The sequence below is a fragment of the Pseudophryne corroboree genome, chromosome 3 (assembly GCF_028390025.1).
Source record: "Pseudophryne corroboree isolate aPseCor3 chromosome 3, aPseCor3.hap2, whole genome shotgun sequence".
NCBI lineage: Eukaryota > Metazoa > Chordata > Amphibia > Anura > Myobatrachidae > Pseudophryne > Pseudophryne corroboree.
Window position 1 is genome coordinate 117,025,817 of NC_086446.1, and position 14,475 is coordinate 117,040,291.

The following is a 14,475-nucleotide window of genomic DNA, read 5'->3' on the forward strand; positions in this document are numbered from 1 at the left end:
TGTTAGAACTTTTCTACTTGTAACTACTGGTTCATAAATGAATACGTTTGAAAATGGAATGCATCAACAGAACGGTGTTGGCAGTATAAAAATATCTACAGCACCTTGTATTCCCAGGTGGTCTCCCATCCAAGTACTAACCAGGCCCAACACTGCTTAGCTTCCAAGATCAGATGAGATTGGGCGTATCCAGTGTGGTGTGGCTGTAGATGAGCTTAGTGGTTTCTGTTAGAACGTTTCTACTTCTAACTACTGGTTCATAAATGAATACGTTTGAAAATGGAATGCATCAACAGAACGGTGTTGGCAGTATAAAAATATCTACAGCACCTTGTATTCCCAGGTGGTCTCCCATCCAAGTACTAACCAGGCCCAACACTGCTTAGCTTCCAAGATCAGAGGAGATTGGGCGTATCCAGTGTGGTGTGGCTGTAGATGAGCTTTGTGGTTTCTGTTAGAACTTTTCTACTTCTAACTACTGGTTCATAAATGAATACGTTTGAAAATGGAATGCATCAACAGAACGATGTTGGCAGTATAAAAATATCTACAGCACCTTGTATTCCCAGGTGGTTTCCCATCCAAGTACTAACCAGGCCCAATACTGCTTAGCTTCCAAGATCAGATGAGATTGGGCGTATCCAGTGTGGTGTGGCTGTAGATGAGCTTTGTGGTTTCTGATTGAACTTTTCTACTTCTAACTACTGGTTCATAAATGAATACATTTGAAAATTGAATGCATCAACAGAACGGTGTTGGAAGTATAAAAATGTCTACAGCACCTTGTATTCCCAGGTGGTCTCCCATCCAAGTACTAACCAGGCCCAACACTGCTTAGCTTCCAAGATCAGATGAGATTGGGCGTATCCATTGTGGTGTGGCTGTAGATGAACTTTGTGGTTTCTGTTAGAACTTTTCTACTTCTAACTACTGGTTCATAAATGAATACGTTTGAAAATGGAATGCATCAACAGAACGGTGTTGGCAGTATAAAAATATCTACAGCACCTTGTATTCCCAGGTGATCTCCCATCCAAGTACTAACCAGGCCCAACACTGCTTAGCTTCCAAGATCAGATGAGATTGGGCATATCCAGTGTAGTGTGGCTGTAGATGAGCTTTGTGGTTTCTGTTTGAACTTTTCTACTTCTAACTACTGGTTCATAAATGAATACGTTTGAAAATGGAATGCATCAACAGAACGGTGTTGGCAGTATAAAAATATCTACAGCACCTTGTATTCCCAGGTGGTCTCCCATCCAAGTACTAACCAGGCCCAACACTGCTTAGCTTCCAAGATCAGATGAGATTGGGCGTATCCAGTGTGGTGTGGCTGTAGATGAGCTTTGTGGTTTCTGTTAGAACTTTTCTACTTCTAAATACTGGTTCATAAATGAATACGTTTGAAAATGGAATGCATCAACAGAACGGTGTTGGCAGTATAAAAATATCTACAGCACCTTGTATTCCCAGGTGTTCTCCCATCCAAGTACTAACCAGGCCCAACACTGCTTAGCTTCCAAGATCAGATGAGATTGGGCGTATCCAGTGTGGTGTGGCTGTAGATGAGCTTTGTGGTTTCTGTTAGAACTTTTCTACTTCTAACTACTGGTTCATAAATGAACACTTTTGAAAATGGAATGCATCAACAGTACGGTGTTGGCAGTATAAAAATATCTACAGCACCTTGTATTCCCAAGTGGTCTCCCATCCAAGTACTAACCAGGCTCAACACTGCTTAGCTTCCTAGATCAGATGAGATTGGGCGTATCCAGTGTGGTGTGGCTGTATATGAGCTTTGTGGTTTCTGTTAGAACTTTTCTACTTCTAACTACTGGTTCATAAATGAATACGTTTGAAAATGGAATGCATCAACAGAACGGTGTTGGCAGTATAAAAATATTTACAGCACCTATGTATTCCCAGGTGGTCCCCCATCCAAGTACTAACCAGGCCCAACACTGCTTAGCTTCCAAGATCAGATGAGATTGGGCGTATCCAGTGTTGTGTGGCTGTAGATGAGCTTTGTGGTTTCTGTTAGAACTTTTCTACTTCTAACTACTGGTTCATAAATGAATACGTTTGAAAATGGAATGCATCAACAGAACGGTGTTGGCAGTATAAAAATATCTTCAGCACCTTGTATTCCCAGGTGGTCTCCCATCCAAGTACTAACCAGGCCCAACACTGCTTAGTTTCCAAAATCAGATGAGATTGGGCGTATCCAGTGTGGTGTTGCTGTAGATGAACTTTCTGGTTTCTGTTAGAACTTTTCTACTTCTAACTACTGGTTCATAAATGAATACATTTGAAAATTGAATGCATCAACAGAACGGTGTTGGCAGTATAAAAATATCTACAGCACCTTGTATTCCTAGGTGGTCTCCCATCCAAGTACTAACCAGGCCCAACACTGCTTAGCTTCCAAGATCAGATGAGATTGGGCGTATCCAGTGTGGTGTGGCTGTAGATGAGCTTTGTGGTTTCTGTTAGAACTTTTCTACTTCTAACTACTGGTTCATAAATGAAAACATTTGAAAATGGAATGCATCAACAGACCGGTGTTGGCAGTATAAAAATATCTACAGCACCTTGTATTCCCAGGTGGTCTCCCATCCAAGTACTAACCAGGCCAAACACTGCTTAGCTTCCAAGATCAGATGAGATTGGGCGTATCCAGTGTGGTGTGGCTGTAGATGAGCTTTGTGGTTTCTGTTAGAACTTTTCTACTTGTAACTACTGGTTCATAAATGAATACGTTTGAAAATGGAATGCATCAACAGAACGGTGTTGGCAGTATAAAAATATCTACAGCACCTTGTATTCCCAGGTGGTCTCCCATCCAAGTACTAACCAGGCCCAACACTGCTTAGCTTCCAAGATCAGATGAGATTGGGCGCATCCAGTGTGGTGTGGCTGTAGATGAACTTTGTAGTTTCTGTTAGAACTTTTCTACTTCTAACTACTGGTTCATAAATGAATATGTTTTAAAATGGAAAGCATCAACAGAACGGTGTTTGCAGTATAAAATTATCTACAGCACCTTGTATTCCCAGGTGGTCTCCCATCCAAGTACTAACCAGGCCCAACACTGCTTAGCTTCCAAGATCAGATGAGATTGGGCGTATCCAGTGTGGTGTGGCTGTAGATGAGCTTTATGGTTTCTGTTAGAACTTTTCTACTTCTAACTACTGGTTCATAAATGAATACGTTTGAAAATGGAATGCATCAACAGAACGGTGTTGGCAGTATAAAAATATCTACAGCACCTTGTATTCCCAGGTGGTCTCCCATCCAAGTACTAACCAGGCCCAACACTGCTTAGCTTCCAAGATCAGATGAGATTGGGCGTATCCAGTATGGTGTGGCTGTAGATGAGCTTTGTGGTTTCTGTTTGAACTTTTCTACTTCTAACTACTGGTTCATAAATGAAAACATTTGAAAACGGAATGCATCAACAGAACGGTGTTGGCAGTATAAAAATATCTACAGCACCTTGTATTCCCAGGTGGTCTCCCATCCAAGTACTAACCAGGCCCAACACTGCTTAGCTTCCAAGATCAGATGAGATTGGGCGTATCCAGTGTGGTGTGGCTGTAGATGAGCTTTGCGGTTTCTGTTAGAACTTTTCTACTTCTAACTACTGGTTCATAAATGAATACGTTTGAAAATGGAATGCATCAACAGAACGGTGTTGGCAGTATAAAAATATCTACAGCACCTTGTATTCCCAGGTGGTCTCCCATCCAAGTACTAACCAGGCCCAACACTGCTTAGTTTCCAAGATCAGATGAGATTGGGTGTATCCAGTGTGGTGTGGCTGTAGATGAACTTTGTGGTTTCTGTTAGAACTTTTCTACTTCTAACTACTGGTTCATAAATGAATACGTTTTAAAATGGAATGCATCAACAGAACGGTGTTGGCAGTATAAAAATATCTACAGCACCTTGTATTCCCAGGTGGTCTCCCATCCAAGTACTAACCAGGCCCAACACTGCTTAGCTTCCAAGATCAGATGACATTGGGCATATCCAGTGAGATGTGGCTGTAGATGAGCATTGTGGTTTCTGTTAGAACTTTTCTACTTCTAACTACTGGTTCATAAATGAATAAGTTTGAAAATGGAATGCATCAACAGAACGGTGTTGGCAGTATAAAAATATCTACATCACCTTGTATTCCCAGGTGGTCTCCCATCCAAGTATTAACCAGGCCCAACACTGCTTAGCTTCCAAGATCAGATGAAATTGGGCGTATCCAGTGTGGTGTGGCTGTAGATGAACTTTGTGGTTTCTGTTAGAACTTTTCTACTTATAACTACTGGTTCATAAATGAATACGTTTGAAAATGGAATGCATCAACAGAACGGTGTTGGCAGTATAAAAATATCTACAGCACCTTGTATTCCCAGGTGGTTTCCCATACAAGTACTAACCAGGCTCAACACTGCTTAGCTTCCAAGATCAGATGAGATTGGGCGTATCCAGTGTGGTGTGGCTGTAGATGAGCTGTGTGGTTTCTGTTAGAACTTTTCTACTTCTAACTACTGGTTCATAAATGAATACGTTTGAAAATGGAATGCATCAACAGAACGGTGTTGGCAGTATAAAAATATCTACAGCACCTTGCATTCCCAGGTGGTTTCCCATCCAAGTACTAACCAGGCCCAACACTGCTTAGCTTCCAAGATCAGATGAGATTGGGCGTATCCAGTGTGGTGTGGCTGTAGATAAGCTTTGTGGTTTCTGTTAGAACTTTTCTACTTCTAACTACTGGTTCATAAATGAATACGTTTGAAAATGGAATGCATCAACAGAACGGTGTTGGCAGTATAAAAATATCTACAGCACCTTGTATTCCCAGGTGGTTTCCCATCCAAATACTAACCAGGCCCAACACTGCTTAGCTTCCAAGATCAGATGAGATTGGGCATATCCTGTGTGGTGTGGCTGTAGAAGAGCTTTATGGTTTCTGTAAGTACTTTTCTACTTCTAACTACTGGTTCATAAATGAATACGTTTGAAAATGGAATGCATCAACAGAACGGTGTTGGTAGTATAAAAATATCTACAGCACCTTGTATTCCCAGGTGGTCTCCCATTCAAGTACTAACCAGGCCCAACACTGCTTAGCTTCCAAGATCAGATGAGATTGGGCGTATCCAGTGTGGTGTGGCTGTAGATGAGCTTTGTGGTTTCTGTTAGAACTTTTCTACTTCTAAGTACTGGTTCATAAATGAATACGTTTGAAAATGGAATGCATCAACAGAACGGTGTTGGCAGTATAAAAATATCTACAGCACCTTGTATTCCCAAGTGGTCTCCCATCCAAGTACTAATCAGGCCCAACACTGCTTAGCTTCCAAGATCAGATGAGATTGGGCGTATCCAGTGTGGTGTGGCTGTAGATGAGCTTTGTGGTTTCTTTTAGAACTTTTCTACTTCTAACTACTGGTTCATAAATGAATACGTTTGAAAATGGAATGCATCAACAGAACGGTGTTGGTAGTATAAAAATATCTACAGCACCTTGTATTCCCAGGTGGTCTCCCATTCAAGTACTAATCAGGCCCAACACTGCTTAGCTTCCAAGATCAGATGAGATTGGGCGTATCCAGTGTGGTGTGGCTGTAGATGAGCTTTGTGGTTTCTGTTAGAACTTTTCTACTTCTAAGTACTGGTTCATAAATGAATACGTTTGAAAATGGAATGCATCAACAGAACGGTGTTGGCAGTATAAAAATATCTACAGCACCTTGTATTACCAGGTGGTTTCCCATCCAAGTACTAACCAGGCACAACACTGCTTAGCTTCCAAGATCAGATGAGATTGGGCGTATCCAGTGTGGTGTGGCTGTAGATGAGCTTTGTGGTTTCTGTTAGAACTTTTCTACTTCTAACTACTGGTTCATAAATGAATACATTTGAAAATGGAATGCATCAACAGAACGGTGTTGGCAGTATAAAAATATCTACAGCACCTTGTATTCCCAGGTTGTCTCCCATCCAAGTACTAACCAGGCCCAACACTGCTTAGCTTCCAAGATCAGATGAGATTTGGCGTATCCAGTGTGGTGTGGCTGTAGATGAGCTTTGTGGTTTCTGTTAGAACTTTTCTACTTCTAACTACTGGTTCATAAATGAATACGTTTGAAAATGGAATGCATCAACAGAACGGTGTTGGCAGTATAAAAATATCTACAGCACCTTGTATTCCCAAGTGGTCTCCCATCCAAGTACTAATAAGGCCCAACACTGCTTAGCTTCCAAGATTAAATGAGATTGGGCGTATCCAGTGTGGTGTGGATGTAAATGAGCTTTGTGGTTTCTGTTAGAACTTTTCTACTTCTAACTACTGGTTAATAAATGAATACGTTTGAAAATGGAATGCATCAACAGAACGGTGTTGGCAGTATAAAAATATCTACAGCACCTTGTATTCCCAGGTGGTCTCCCATCCAAGTACTAACCAGGCCCAACACTGCTTAGTTTCCAAGATTAAATGAGATTGGGCGTATCCAGTGTGGTGTGGTTGTAAATGAGCTTTGTGGTTTCTGTTAGAACTTTTCTACTTCTAACTACTGGTTCATAAATGAATACATTTGAAAATGGAATGCATCAACAGAACGGTGTTGGCAGTATAAAAATATCTACAGCACCTTGTATTCCCAGGTGGTCTCCCATCCAAGTACTAACCAGGCCCAACACTGCTTAGCTTCCAAGATCAGATGAGATTGGGCGTATCCAGTGTGGTGTGGCTGTAGATGAGCTTTGTGGTTTCTGTTAGAACTTTTCTACTTCTAACTACTGGTTCATAAATGAATACGTTTGAAAATGGAATGCATCAACAGAACGGTGTTGGCAGTATAAAAATATCTACAGCACCTTGTATTCCCAGGTGGTCTCCCATCCAAGTACTAACCAGGCCCAACACTGCTTAGCTTCCAAGATCAGATGAGATTGGGCGTATCCAGTGTGGTGTGGCTGTAGATGAGCTTTGTGGTTTCTGTTAGAACTTTTCTACTTCTAACTACTGGTTCATAAATGAATACGTTTGAAAATGGAATGCATCAACAGAACGGTGTTGGCAGTATAAAAATATCTACAGCACCTTGTATTCCCAGGTGGTCTCCCATCCAAGTACTAACCAGGCCCAACACTGCTTAGCTTCCAGGATCAGATGAGATTGGGCGTATCCAGTGTGGTGTGGCTGTAGATGAGCTTTACGGTTTCTGTTAGAACTTTTCTACTTCTAACTACTGGTTCATAAATGAATACGTTTGAAAATGGAATGCATCAACAGAATGGTGTTGGCAGTATAAAAATATCTACAGCACCTTGTATTCCCAAGTGGTCTCCCATCCAAGTACTAATCAGGCCCAACACTGCTTAGCTTCCAAGATTAAATGAGATTGGGCGTATCCAGTGTGGTGTGGTTGTAAATGAGCTTTGTGGTTTCTGTTAGAACTTTTCTACTTCTAACTACTGGTTCATAAATGAATACGTTTGAAAATGGAATGCATCAACAGAACGGTGTTGGCAGTATAAAAATATCTACAGCACCTTGTATTCCCAGGTGGTCTCCCATCCAAGTACTAACCAGGCCCAACACTGCTTAGCTTCCAAGATCAGATGAGATTGGGCGTATCCAGTGTGGTGTGGCTGTAGATGAGCTTTGTGGTTTCTGTTTGAACTTTTCTACTTCTAACTACTGGTTCATAAATGAATACATTTGAAAACGGAATGCATCAACAGAACGGTGTTGGCAGTATAAAAATATCTACAGCACCTTGTATTCCCAGGTGGTCTCCCATCCAAGTACTAACCATGCCCAACACTGCTTAGCTTCCAAGATCAGATGAGATTGGGCGTATCCAGTGTGGTGTGGCTGTAGATGAGCTTTGCGGTTTCTGTTAGAACTTTTCTACTTCTAACTACTGGTTCATAAATGAATACGTTTGAAAATGGAATGCATCAACAGAACGGTGTTGGCAGTATAAAAATATCTACAGCACCTTGTATTCCCAGGTGGTCTCCCATCCAAGTACTAACCAGGCCCAACACTGCTTAGTTTCCAAGATCAGATGAGATTGGGTGTATCCAGTGTGGTGTGGCTGTAGATGAGCTGTGTGGTTTCTGTTAGAACTTTTCTACTTCTAACTACTGGTTCATAAATGAATACGTTTGAAAATGGAATGCATCAACAGAACGGTGTTGGCAGTATAAAAATATCTACAGCACCTTGCATTCCCAGGTGGTTTCCCATCCAAGTACTAACCAGGCCCAACACTGCTTAGCTTCCAAGATCAGATGAGATTGGGCGTATCCAGTGTGGTGTGGCTGTAGATGAGCTTTGTGGTTTCTGTTAGAACTTTTCTACTTCTAACTACTGGTTCATAAATGAATACGTTTGAAAATGGAATGCATCAACAGAACGGTGTTGGCAGTATAAAAATATCTACAGCACCTTGTATTCCCAGGTGGTCTCCCATCCAAGTACTAACCAGGCCCAACACTGCTTAGCTTCCAAGATCAGATGAGATTGGGCGTATCCAGTGTGGTGTGGCTGTAGATGAGCTTTGTGGTTTCTGTTAGAACTTTTCTACTTCTAACTACTGGTTCATAAATGAATACGTTTGAAAATAGAATGCATCAACTGAACGGTGTTGGCAGTATAAAAATATCTACAGCACCTTGTATTCCCAGGTGGTCTCCCATCCAAGTACTAACCAGGCCCAACACTGCTTAGCTTCCAAGATCAGATGAGATTGGGCGTATCCAGTGTGGTGTTGCTGTAGATGAACTTTTTGGTTTCTGTTAGAACTTTTCTACTTCTAACTACTGGTTCATAAATGAATACGTTTTAAAATGGAATGCATCAACAGAACGGTGTTGGCAGTATAAAAATATCTACAGCACCTTGTATTCCCAGGTGGTCTCCCATCCAAATACTAACCAGGCCCAACACTGCTTAGCTTCCAAGATCAGATGAGATTGGGCATATCCAGTGTGGTGTGGCTGTAGAAGAGCTTTATGGTTTCTGTAAGTACTTTTCTACTTCTAACTACTGGTTCATAAATGAATACGTTTGAAAATGGAATGCATCAACAGAACGGTGTTGGTAGTATAAAAATATCTACAGCACCTTGTATTCCCATTCAAGTACTAACCAGGCCCAACACTGCTTAGCTTCCAAGATCAGATGAGATTGGGCGTATCCAGTGTGGTGTGGCTGTAGCTGAGCTTTATGGTTTCTGTTAGAACTTTTCTACTTCTAACTACTGGTTCATAAATGAATACGTTTGAAAATGGAATGCATCAACAGAACTGTGTTGGTAGTATAAAAATATCTACAGCACCTTGTATTCCCAGGTGGTCTCCCATCCAAGTACTAACCAGGCCCAACACTGCTTAGCTTCCAAGATCAGATGAGATTGGGCGTATCCAGTGTGGTGTGGCTGTAAATGAACTTTGTGGTTTCTGTTAGAACTTTTCTACTTCTAACTACTAGTTCATAAATGAATACGTTTTAAAATGGAATGCATCAACAGAACGGTGTGGGCAGTATTAAATTATCTACAGCACCTTGTATTCCCAGGTGGTCTCCTATCCAAGTACTAACCAGGCCCAACACTGCTTAGCTTCCAAGATCAGATGAGATTGAGCGTATCCAGTGTGGTGTGGCTGTAGATGAGCTTTATGGTTTCTGTTAGAACTTTTCTACTTCTAACTACTGGTTCATAAATGAAAACGTTTGAAAATGGAATGCATCAACAGAACGGTGTTGGCAGTATAAAAATATCTACAGCACCTTGTATTCCCAGGTGGTCTCCCATCCCAGTACTAACCAGGCCCAACACTGCTTAGCTTCCAAGATCAGATGAGATTGGGCGTATCCAGTGTGGTGTGGCTGTAGATGAGCTTTGTGGTTTCTGTTAGAACTTTTCTACTTCTAACTACTGGTTCATAAATGAATACGTTTGAAAATGGAATGCATCAACAGAACGGTGTTGGTAGTATAAAAATATCTACAACACCTTGTATTCCCAGGTGGTCTCCCATCCAAGTACTAACCAGGCCCAACACTGCTTAGCTTCCAAGATCAGATGAGATTGGGCATATCCAGTGTGGTGTGGCTGTAGAAGAGCTTTATGGTTTCTGTAAGTACTTTTCTACTTCTAACTACTGGTTCATAAATGAATACGTTTGAAAATGGAATGCATCAACAGAACGGTGTTGGTAGTATAAAAATATCTACAGCACCTTGTATTCCCAGGTGGTCTCCCATCCAAGTACTAACCAGGCCCAACACTGCTTAGCTTCCAAGATCAGATGAGATTGGGCATATCCAGTGTGGTGTGGCTGTAGATGAGCTTTGTGGTTTCTGTTAGAACTTTTCTACTTCTAACTACTGGTTCATAAATGAATACGTTTGAAAATGGAATGCATCAACAGAACGGTGTTGGCAGTATAAAAATATCTACAGCACCTTGTATTCCCAGGTGGTCTCCCATCCAAGTACTAACCAGGCCCAACACTGCTTAGCTTCCAAGATCAGATGAGATTGGGCGTATCCAGTGTGGTGTGGCTGTAGATGAGCTTTGTGGTTTCTGTTAGAACTTTTCAACTTCTAACTACTGGTTCATAAATGAATACGTTTGAAAATGGAATGCATCAACAGAACGGTGTTGGCAGTATAAAAATATCTACAGCACCTTGTATTCCCAGGTGGTCTCCCATCCAAGTACTAACCAGGCCCAACACTGCTTAGCTTCCAAGATCAGATGAGATTGGGCGTATCCAGTATGATGTGGCTATAAATGAGCTTTGTGGTTTCTGTTTGAACTTTTCTACTTCTTACTACTGGTTCATAAATTAATACATTTGAAAATTGAATGCATCAACAGAACGGTGTTGGCAGTATAAAAATATCTACAGCACCTTGTATTCCCAGGTGGTCTCCCATCCAAGAACTAACCAGGCCCAACACTGCTTAGCTTCCAAGATCAGATGAGATTGGGCGTATCCAGTGTGGTGTGGCTGTAGATGAGCTTTGTGGTTTCTGTTAGAACTTTTCTACTTCTAACTACTGGTTCATAAATGAATACGTTTTAAAATGGAATGCATCAACAGAACGGTGTTGGCAGTATAAAATTATCTACAGCACCTTGTATTCCCAGGTGTTCTCCTATCCAAGTACTAACCAGGCCCAACACTGCTTAGCTTCCAAGATCAGATGAGATTGGGCGTATCCAGTGTGGTGTGGCTGTAGATGAGCTTTGTGGTTTCTGTTAGAACTTTTCTACTTCTAACTACTGGTTCATAAATGAATTTGTTTGAAAATGGAATGCATCAACAGAACGGTGTTGGCAGTATAAAAATATCGACAAGGCCTCTCCGTCACTGGGGGTCCCTAATATTAGGTATGGGTCCGGGGTGCAGGACCCCATAATGTCGGCACAGGTCGGCTATCTGCAGATATACGCAACCAAGATCTCCGTATTATCTGACTATTATGTAGGAATATTATTCACTCAGTGTGCATTAGGGAACCATTGTTTTTTCCTTCACAGAATTACCCCTCCCTTTTAGCACCTGAGTGACATCACTATCTGATTGAGCAGTTCACCATTTTTTTGCATTGTATTGAGAGGCATGAACGGGTCAGCATTAGGAGGGATTGCTGACTCTAGACTGCCATAGGGGGAAGTCAGGGGTATCCCCAGGTAAGCTGGCTCTCAGATGCTGTAGGAGCCATTACCATGTGGCCTTACACTGGGAATTCAACCCAGACATATTTGGAATTATTTATGGGGTGGGTGTGGGGTGTGGTGGCCCCTGTGTCGGTATCGCTGGGCTGCTTCAGGTCGGCACACCCTAACACTTTATTAACACTTATGAGTTTCCCTATCACTTTGTATATATTTTTGTATTATTTTAATCACACCACTCACATAGCACTTCTGTGCTTCTTATTAACCCTATTAACTCTCACCTGTGTGCTGACCTGGGGTAGCCGACCTGTGCCGACATTATGGGGTCCTGCACCCCGGACCCATACCTAATATTAGGGACCCCCAGTGACGGAGAGGCCTTGTCGATCGGCCTGGGGGCTTAACCCTATATCTGCAGATATACGCAACCAAGATCTCCGTATTATCTGACTATTATGTAGGAATATTATTCACTCAGTGTGCATTAGGGAACCATTGTTTTTTCCTTCACAGAATTACCCCTCCCTTTTAGCACCTGAGTGACATCACTATCTGATTGAGCAGTTCACCATTTTTTTGCATTGTATTGAGAGGCATGAACGGGTCAGCATTAGGAGGGATTGCTGACTCTAGACTGCCATAGGGGGAAGTCAGGGGTATCCCCAGGTAAGCTGGCTCTCAGATGCTGTAGGAGCCATTACCATGTGGCCTTACACTGGGAATTCAACCCAGACATATTTGGAATTATTTATGGGGTGGGTGTGGGGTGTGGTGGCCCCTGTGTCGGTATCGCTGGGCTGCTTCAGGTCGGCACACCCTAACACTTTATTAACACTTATGAGTTTCCCTATCACTTTGTATATATTTTTGTATTATTTTAATCACACCACTCACATAGCACTTCTGTGCTTCTTATTAACCCTATTAACTCTCACCTGTGTGCTGACCTGGGGTAGCCGACCTGTGCCGACATTATGGGGTCCTGCACCCCGGACCCATACCTAATATTAGGGACCCCCAGTGACGGAGAGGCCTTGTCGATCGGCCTGGGGGCTTAACCCTATATCTGCAGATATACGCAACCAAGATCTCCGTATTATCTGACTATTATGTAGGAATATTATTCACTCAGTGTGCATTAGGGAACCATTGTTTTTTCCTTCACAGAATTACCCCTCCCTTTTAGCACCTGAGTGACATCACTATCTGATTGAGCAGTTCACCATTTTTTTGCATTGTATTGAGAGGCATGAACGGGTCAGCATTAGGAGGGATTGCTGACTCTAGACTGCCATAGGGGGAAGTCAGGGGTATCCCCAGGTAAGCTGGCTCTCAGATGCTGTAGGAGCCATTACCATGTGGCCTTACACTGGGAATTCAACCCAGACATATTTGGAATTATTTATGGGGTGGGTGTGGGGTGTGGTGGCCCCTGTGTCGGTATCGCTGGGCTGCTTCAGGTCGGCACACCCTAACACTTTATTAACACTTATGAGTTTCCCTATCACTTTGTATATATTTTTGTATTATTTTAATCACACCACTCACATAGCACTTCTGTGCTTCTTATTAACCCTATTAACTCTCACCTGTGTGCTGACCTGGGGTAGCCGACCTGTGCCGACATTATGGGGTCCTGCACCCCGGACCCATACCTAATATTAGGGACCCCCAGTGACGGAGAGGCCTTGTCGATCGGCCTGGGGGCTTAACCCTATATCTGCAGATATACGCAACCAAGATCTCCGTATTATCTGACTATTATGTAGGAATATTATTCACTCAGTGTGCATTAGGGAACCATTGTTTTTTCCTTCACAGAATTACCCCTCCCTTTTAGCACCTGAGTGACATCACTATCTGATTGAGCAGTTCACCATTTTTTTGCATTGTATTGAGAGGCATGAACGGGTCAGCATTAGGAGGGATTGCTGACTCTAGACTGCCATAGGGGGAAGTCAGGGGTATCCCCAGGTAAGCTGGCTCTCAGATGCTGTAGGAGCCATTACCATGTGGCCTTACACTGGGAATTCAACCCAGACATATTTGGAATTATTTATGGGGTGGGTGTGGGGTGTGGTGGCCCCTGTGTCGGTATCGCTGGGCTGCTTCAGGTCGGCACACCCTAACACTTTATTAACACTTATGAGTTTCCCTATCACTTTGTATATATTTTTGTATTATTTTAATCACACCACTCACATAGCACTTCTGTGCTTCTTATTAACCCTATTAACTCTCACCTGTGTGCTGACCTGGGGTAGCCGACCTGTGCCGACATTATGGGGTCCTGCACCCCGGACCCATACCTAATATTAGGGACCCCCAGTGACGGAGAGGCCTTGTCGATCGGCCTGGGGGCTTAACCCTATATCTGCAGATATACGCAACCAAGATCTCCGTATTATCTGACTATTATGTAGGAATATTATTCACTCAGTGTGCATTAGGGAACCATTGTTTTTTCCTTCACAGAATTACCCCTCCCTTTTAGCACCTGAGTGACATCACTATCTGATTGAGCAGTTCACCATTTTTTTGCATAGTATAAAAATATCTACAGCACCTTGTATTCCCAGGTGGTCTCCCATCCAAGTACTAACCAAGCCCAACACTGCTTAGCTTCCAAGATCAGATGAGATTGGGCGTATCCAGTGTGGTGTGGCTGTAGATGAGCTTTGTGGTTTCTGTTAGAACTTTTCTACTTCTAACTACTGGTTCATAAATGAATACGTTTGAAAATGGAATGCATCAACAGAAC

The 14,475-nt window shown here is 42.4% G+C and overlaps 37 non-coding genes and 14 pseudogenes across 37 annotated transcripts; all 51 read right to left on the bottom strand.

The window, feature by feature from the left end:
* Positions 1-92: 92 nt before the first annotated feature.
* LOC134900307 (5S ribosomal RNA) lies at positions 93-211 on the bottom strand. Its single transcript, XR_010173821.1, has one exon. It is a non-coding gene; the product is annotated as a 5S ribosomal RNA (ribosomal RNA).
* Positions 212-318: 107 nt separating this feature from the next.
* LOC135062707 (5S ribosomal RNA) lies at positions 319-437 on the bottom strand. Its single transcript, XR_010249054.1, has one exon. It is a non-coding gene; the product is annotated as a 5S ribosomal RNA (ribosomal RNA).
* Positions 438-544: 107 nt separating this feature from the next.
* LOC135068374 (5S ribosomal RNA) lies at positions 545-663 on the bottom strand. Its single transcript, XR_010254578.1, has one exon. It is a non-coding gene; the product is annotated as a 5S ribosomal RNA (ribosomal RNA).
* A 107-nt stretch (positions 664-770) lies between these two features.
* Positions 771-889, bottom strand: LOC135068302 (5S ribosomal RNA). Its single transcript, XR_010254506.1, has one exon. It is a non-coding gene; the product is annotated as a 5S ribosomal RNA (ribosomal RNA).
* Positions 890-996: 107 nt separating this feature from the next.
* Positions 997-1,115, bottom strand: LOC134884788 (5S ribosomal RNA). Its single transcript, XR_010168923.1, has one exon. It is a non-coding gene; the product is annotated as a 5S ribosomal RNA (ribosomal RNA).
* Positions 1,116-1,222: 107 nt separating this feature from the next.
* On the bottom strand, positions 1,223-1,341 carry LOC134900308 (5S ribosomal RNA). The gene has a single exon (XR_010173822.1). It is a non-coding gene; the product is annotated as a 5S ribosomal RNA (ribosomal RNA).
* A 107-nt stretch (positions 1,342-1,448) lies between these two features.
* Positions 1,449-1,567, bottom strand: LOC135068215 (5S ribosomal RNA). The gene has a single exon (XR_010254420.1). It is a non-coding gene; the product is annotated as a 5S ribosomal RNA (ribosomal RNA).
* A 107-nt stretch (positions 1,568-1,674) lies between these two features.
* LOC134892284 (5S ribosomal RNA) lies at positions 1,675-1,793 on the bottom strand (annotated as a pseudogene).
* Positions 1,794-1,900: 107 nt separating this feature from the next.
* Positions 1,901-2,020, bottom strand: LOC134891854 (5S ribosomal RNA; annotated as a pseudogene).
* Positions 2,021-2,127: 107 nt separating this feature from the next.
* On the bottom strand, positions 2,128-2,246 carry LOC134893095 (5S ribosomal RNA; annotated as a pseudogene).
* A 107-nt stretch (positions 2,247-2,353) lies between these two features.
* LOC135060459 (5S ribosomal RNA) lies at positions 2,354-2,472 on the bottom strand. Its single transcript, XR_010246853.1, has one exon. It is a non-coding gene; the product is annotated as a 5S ribosomal RNA (ribosomal RNA).
* Positions 2,473-2,579: 107 nt separating this feature from the next.
* On the bottom strand, positions 2,580-2,698 carry LOC135067114 (5S ribosomal RNA). Its single transcript, XR_010253339.1, has one exon. It is a non-coding gene; the product is annotated as a 5S ribosomal RNA (ribosomal RNA).
* A 107-nt stretch (positions 2,699-2,805) lies between these two features.
* Positions 2,806-2,924, bottom strand: LOC134901416 (5S ribosomal RNA). The gene has a single exon (XR_010174908.1). It is a non-coding gene; the product is annotated as a 5S ribosomal RNA (ribosomal RNA).
* Positions 2,925-3,031: 107 nt separating this feature from the next.
* Positions 3,032-3,150, bottom strand: LOC134900309 (5S ribosomal RNA). The gene has a single exon (XR_010173823.1). It is a non-coding gene; the product is annotated as a 5S ribosomal RNA (ribosomal RNA).
* Positions 3,151-3,257: 107 nt separating this feature from the next.
* LOC135059380 (5S ribosomal RNA) lies at positions 3,258-3,376 on the bottom strand. The gene has a single exon (XR_010245785.1). It is a non-coding gene; the product is annotated as a 5S ribosomal RNA (ribosomal RNA).
* A 107-nt stretch (positions 3,377-3,483) lies between these two features.
* On the bottom strand, positions 3,484-3,602 carry LOC134900310 (5S ribosomal RNA). The gene has a single exon (XR_010173825.1). It is a non-coding gene; the product is annotated as a 5S ribosomal RNA (ribosomal RNA).
* Positions 3,603-3,709: 107 nt separating this feature from the next.
* On the bottom strand, positions 3,710-3,828 carry LOC135060862 (5S ribosomal RNA). Its single transcript, XR_010247255.1, has one exon. It is a non-coding gene; the product is annotated as a 5S ribosomal RNA (ribosomal RNA).
* Positions 3,829-3,935: 107 nt separating this feature from the next.
* On the bottom strand, positions 3,936-4,054 carry LOC134891848 (5S ribosomal RNA; annotated as a pseudogene).
* Positions 4,055-4,161: 107 nt separating this feature from the next.
* LOC134889930 (5S ribosomal RNA) lies at positions 4,162-4,280 on the bottom strand (annotated as a pseudogene).
* A 107-nt stretch (positions 4,281-4,387) lies between these two features.
* On the bottom strand, positions 4,388-4,506 carry LOC134887618 (5S ribosomal RNA; annotated as a pseudogene).
* A 107-nt stretch (positions 4,507-4,613) lies between these two features.
* Positions 4,614-4,732, bottom strand: LOC135062722 (5S ribosomal RNA). The gene has a single exon (XR_010249068.1). It is a non-coding gene; the product is annotated as a 5S ribosomal RNA (ribosomal RNA).
* A 107-nt stretch (positions 4,733-4,839) lies between these two features.
* On the bottom strand, positions 4,840-4,958 carry LOC134891808 (5S ribosomal RNA; annotated as a pseudogene).
* Positions 4,959-5,065: 107 nt separating this feature from the next.
* Positions 5,066-5,184, bottom strand: LOC135058374 (5S ribosomal RNA). The gene has a single exon (XR_010244804.1). It is a non-coding gene; the product is annotated as a 5S ribosomal RNA (ribosomal RNA).
* A 107-nt stretch (positions 5,185-5,291) lies between these two features.
* Positions 5,292-5,410, bottom strand: LOC134901843 (5S ribosomal RNA). The gene has a single exon (XR_010175321.1). It is a non-coding gene; the product is annotated as a 5S ribosomal RNA (ribosomal RNA).
* A 107-nt stretch (positions 5,411-5,517) lies between these two features.
* Positions 5,518-5,636, bottom strand: LOC135060472 (5S ribosomal RNA). Its single transcript, XR_010246865.1, has one exon. It is a non-coding gene; the product is annotated as a 5S ribosomal RNA (ribosomal RNA).
* A 107-nt stretch (positions 5,637-5,743) lies between these two features.
* On the bottom strand, positions 5,744-5,862 carry LOC134891722 (5S ribosomal RNA; annotated as a pseudogene).
* Positions 5,863-5,969: 107 nt separating this feature from the next.
* LOC134889548 (5S ribosomal RNA) lies at positions 5,970-6,088 on the bottom strand (annotated as a pseudogene).
* A 107-nt stretch (positions 6,089-6,195) lies between these two features.
* Positions 6,196-6,314, bottom strand: LOC134889210 (5S ribosomal RNA; annotated as a pseudogene).
* A 107-nt stretch (positions 6,315-6,421) lies between these two features.
* Positions 6,422-6,540, bottom strand: LOC134893780 (5S ribosomal RNA; annotated as a pseudogene).
* Positions 6,541-6,647: 107 nt separating this feature from the next.
* Positions 6,648-6,766, bottom strand: LOC134900311 (5S ribosomal RNA). Its single transcript, XR_010173826.1, has one exon. It is a non-coding gene; the product is annotated as a 5S ribosomal RNA (ribosomal RNA).
* Positions 6,767-6,873: 107 nt separating this feature from the next.
* Positions 6,874-6,992, bottom strand: LOC134900312 (5S ribosomal RNA). Its single transcript, XR_010173827.1, has one exon. It is a non-coding gene; the product is annotated as a 5S ribosomal RNA (ribosomal RNA).
* Positions 6,993-7,099: 107 nt separating this feature from the next.
* On the bottom strand, positions 7,100-7,218 carry LOC135066458 (5S ribosomal RNA). The gene has a single exon (XR_010252705.1). It is a non-coding gene; the product is annotated as a 5S ribosomal RNA (ribosomal RNA).
* A 107-nt stretch (positions 7,219-7,325) lies between these two features.
* Positions 7,326-7,444, bottom strand: LOC134891566 (5S ribosomal RNA; annotated as a pseudogene).
* Positions 7,445-7,551: 107 nt separating this feature from the next.
* LOC134900313 (5S ribosomal RNA) lies at positions 7,552-7,670 on the bottom strand. Its single transcript, XR_010173828.1, has one exon. It is a non-coding gene; the product is annotated as a 5S ribosomal RNA (ribosomal RNA).
* Positions 7,671-7,777: 107 nt separating this feature from the next.
* Positions 7,778-7,896, bottom strand: LOC135065230 (5S ribosomal RNA). The gene has a single exon (XR_010251515.1). It is a non-coding gene; the product is annotated as a 5S ribosomal RNA (ribosomal RNA).
* Positions 7,897-8,003: 107 nt separating this feature from the next.
* Positions 8,004-8,122, bottom strand: LOC135060864 (5S ribosomal RNA). The gene has a single exon (XR_010247257.1). It is a non-coding gene; the product is annotated as a 5S ribosomal RNA (ribosomal RNA).
* A 107-nt stretch (positions 8,123-8,229) lies between these two features.
* LOC135062723 (5S ribosomal RNA) lies at positions 8,230-8,348 on the bottom strand. The gene has a single exon (XR_010249069.1). It is a non-coding gene; the product is annotated as a 5S ribosomal RNA (ribosomal RNA).
* A 107-nt stretch (positions 8,349-8,455) lies between these two features.
* On the bottom strand, positions 8,456-8,574 carry LOC134900314 (5S ribosomal RNA). Its single transcript, XR_010173829.1, has one exon. It is a non-coding gene; the product is annotated as a 5S ribosomal RNA (ribosomal RNA).
* A 107-nt stretch (positions 8,575-8,681) lies between these two features.
* On the bottom strand, positions 8,682-8,800 carry LOC135060091 (5S ribosomal RNA). The gene has a single exon (XR_010246481.1). It is a non-coding gene; the product is annotated as a 5S ribosomal RNA (ribosomal RNA).
* A 107-nt stretch (positions 8,801-8,907) lies between these two features.
* LOC134884293 (5S ribosomal RNA) lies at positions 8,908-9,026 on the bottom strand. Its single transcript, XR_010168445.1, has one exon. It is a non-coding gene; the product is annotated as a 5S ribosomal RNA (ribosomal RNA).
* Positions 9,027-9,133: 107 nt separating this feature from the next.
* On the bottom strand, positions 9,134-9,240 carry LOC134897531 (5S ribosomal RNA; annotated as a pseudogene).
* Positions 9,241-9,347: 107 nt separating this feature from the next.
* LOC134902163 (5S ribosomal RNA) lies at positions 9,348-9,466 on the bottom strand. Its single transcript, XR_010175635.1, has one exon. It is a non-coding gene; the product is annotated as a 5S ribosomal RNA (ribosomal RNA).
* A 107-nt stretch (positions 9,467-9,573) lies between these two features.
* LOC135068725 (5S ribosomal RNA) lies at positions 9,574-9,692 on the bottom strand. The gene has a single exon (XR_010254918.1). It is a non-coding gene; the product is annotated as a 5S ribosomal RNA (ribosomal RNA).
* A 107-nt stretch (positions 9,693-9,799) lies between these two features.
* On the bottom strand, positions 9,800-9,918 carry LOC135059256 (5S ribosomal RNA). The gene has a single exon (XR_010245667.1). It is a non-coding gene; the product is annotated as a 5S ribosomal RNA (ribosomal RNA).
* A 107-nt stretch (positions 9,919-10,025) lies between these two features.
* Positions 10,026-10,144, bottom strand: LOC135069201 (5S ribosomal RNA). The gene has a single exon (XR_010255389.1). It is a non-coding gene; the product is annotated as a 5S ribosomal RNA (ribosomal RNA).
* Positions 10,145-10,251: 107 nt separating this feature from the next.
* Positions 10,252-10,370, bottom strand: LOC135059145 (5S ribosomal RNA). Its single transcript, XR_010245560.1, has one exon. It is a non-coding gene; the product is annotated as a 5S ribosomal RNA (ribosomal RNA).
* A 107-nt stretch (positions 10,371-10,477) lies between these two features.
* On the bottom strand, positions 10,478-10,596 carry LOC134900315 (5S ribosomal RNA). The gene has a single exon (XR_010173830.1). It is a non-coding gene; the product is annotated as a 5S ribosomal RNA (ribosomal RNA).
* Positions 10,597-10,703: 107 nt separating this feature from the next.
* On the bottom strand, positions 10,704-10,822 carry LOC134885627 (5S ribosomal RNA). The gene has a single exon (XR_010169738.1). It is a non-coding gene; the product is annotated as a 5S ribosomal RNA (ribosomal RNA).
* Positions 10,823-10,929: 107 nt separating this feature from the next.
* On the bottom strand, positions 10,930-11,048 carry LOC135065115 (5S ribosomal RNA). Its single transcript, XR_010251403.1, has one exon. It is a non-coding gene; the product is annotated as a 5S ribosomal RNA (ribosomal RNA).
* A 107-nt stretch (positions 11,049-11,155) lies between these two features.
* LOC134888077 (5S ribosomal RNA) lies at positions 11,156-11,274 on the bottom strand (annotated as a pseudogene).
* Positions 11,275-14,268: 2,994 nt separating this feature from the next.
* LOC134902204 (5S ribosomal RNA) lies at positions 14,269-14,387 on the bottom strand. The gene has a single exon (XR_010175675.1). It is a non-coding gene; the product is annotated as a 5S ribosomal RNA (ribosomal RNA).
* Between the last annotated feature and the right edge of the window lie 88 nt (positions 14,388-14,475).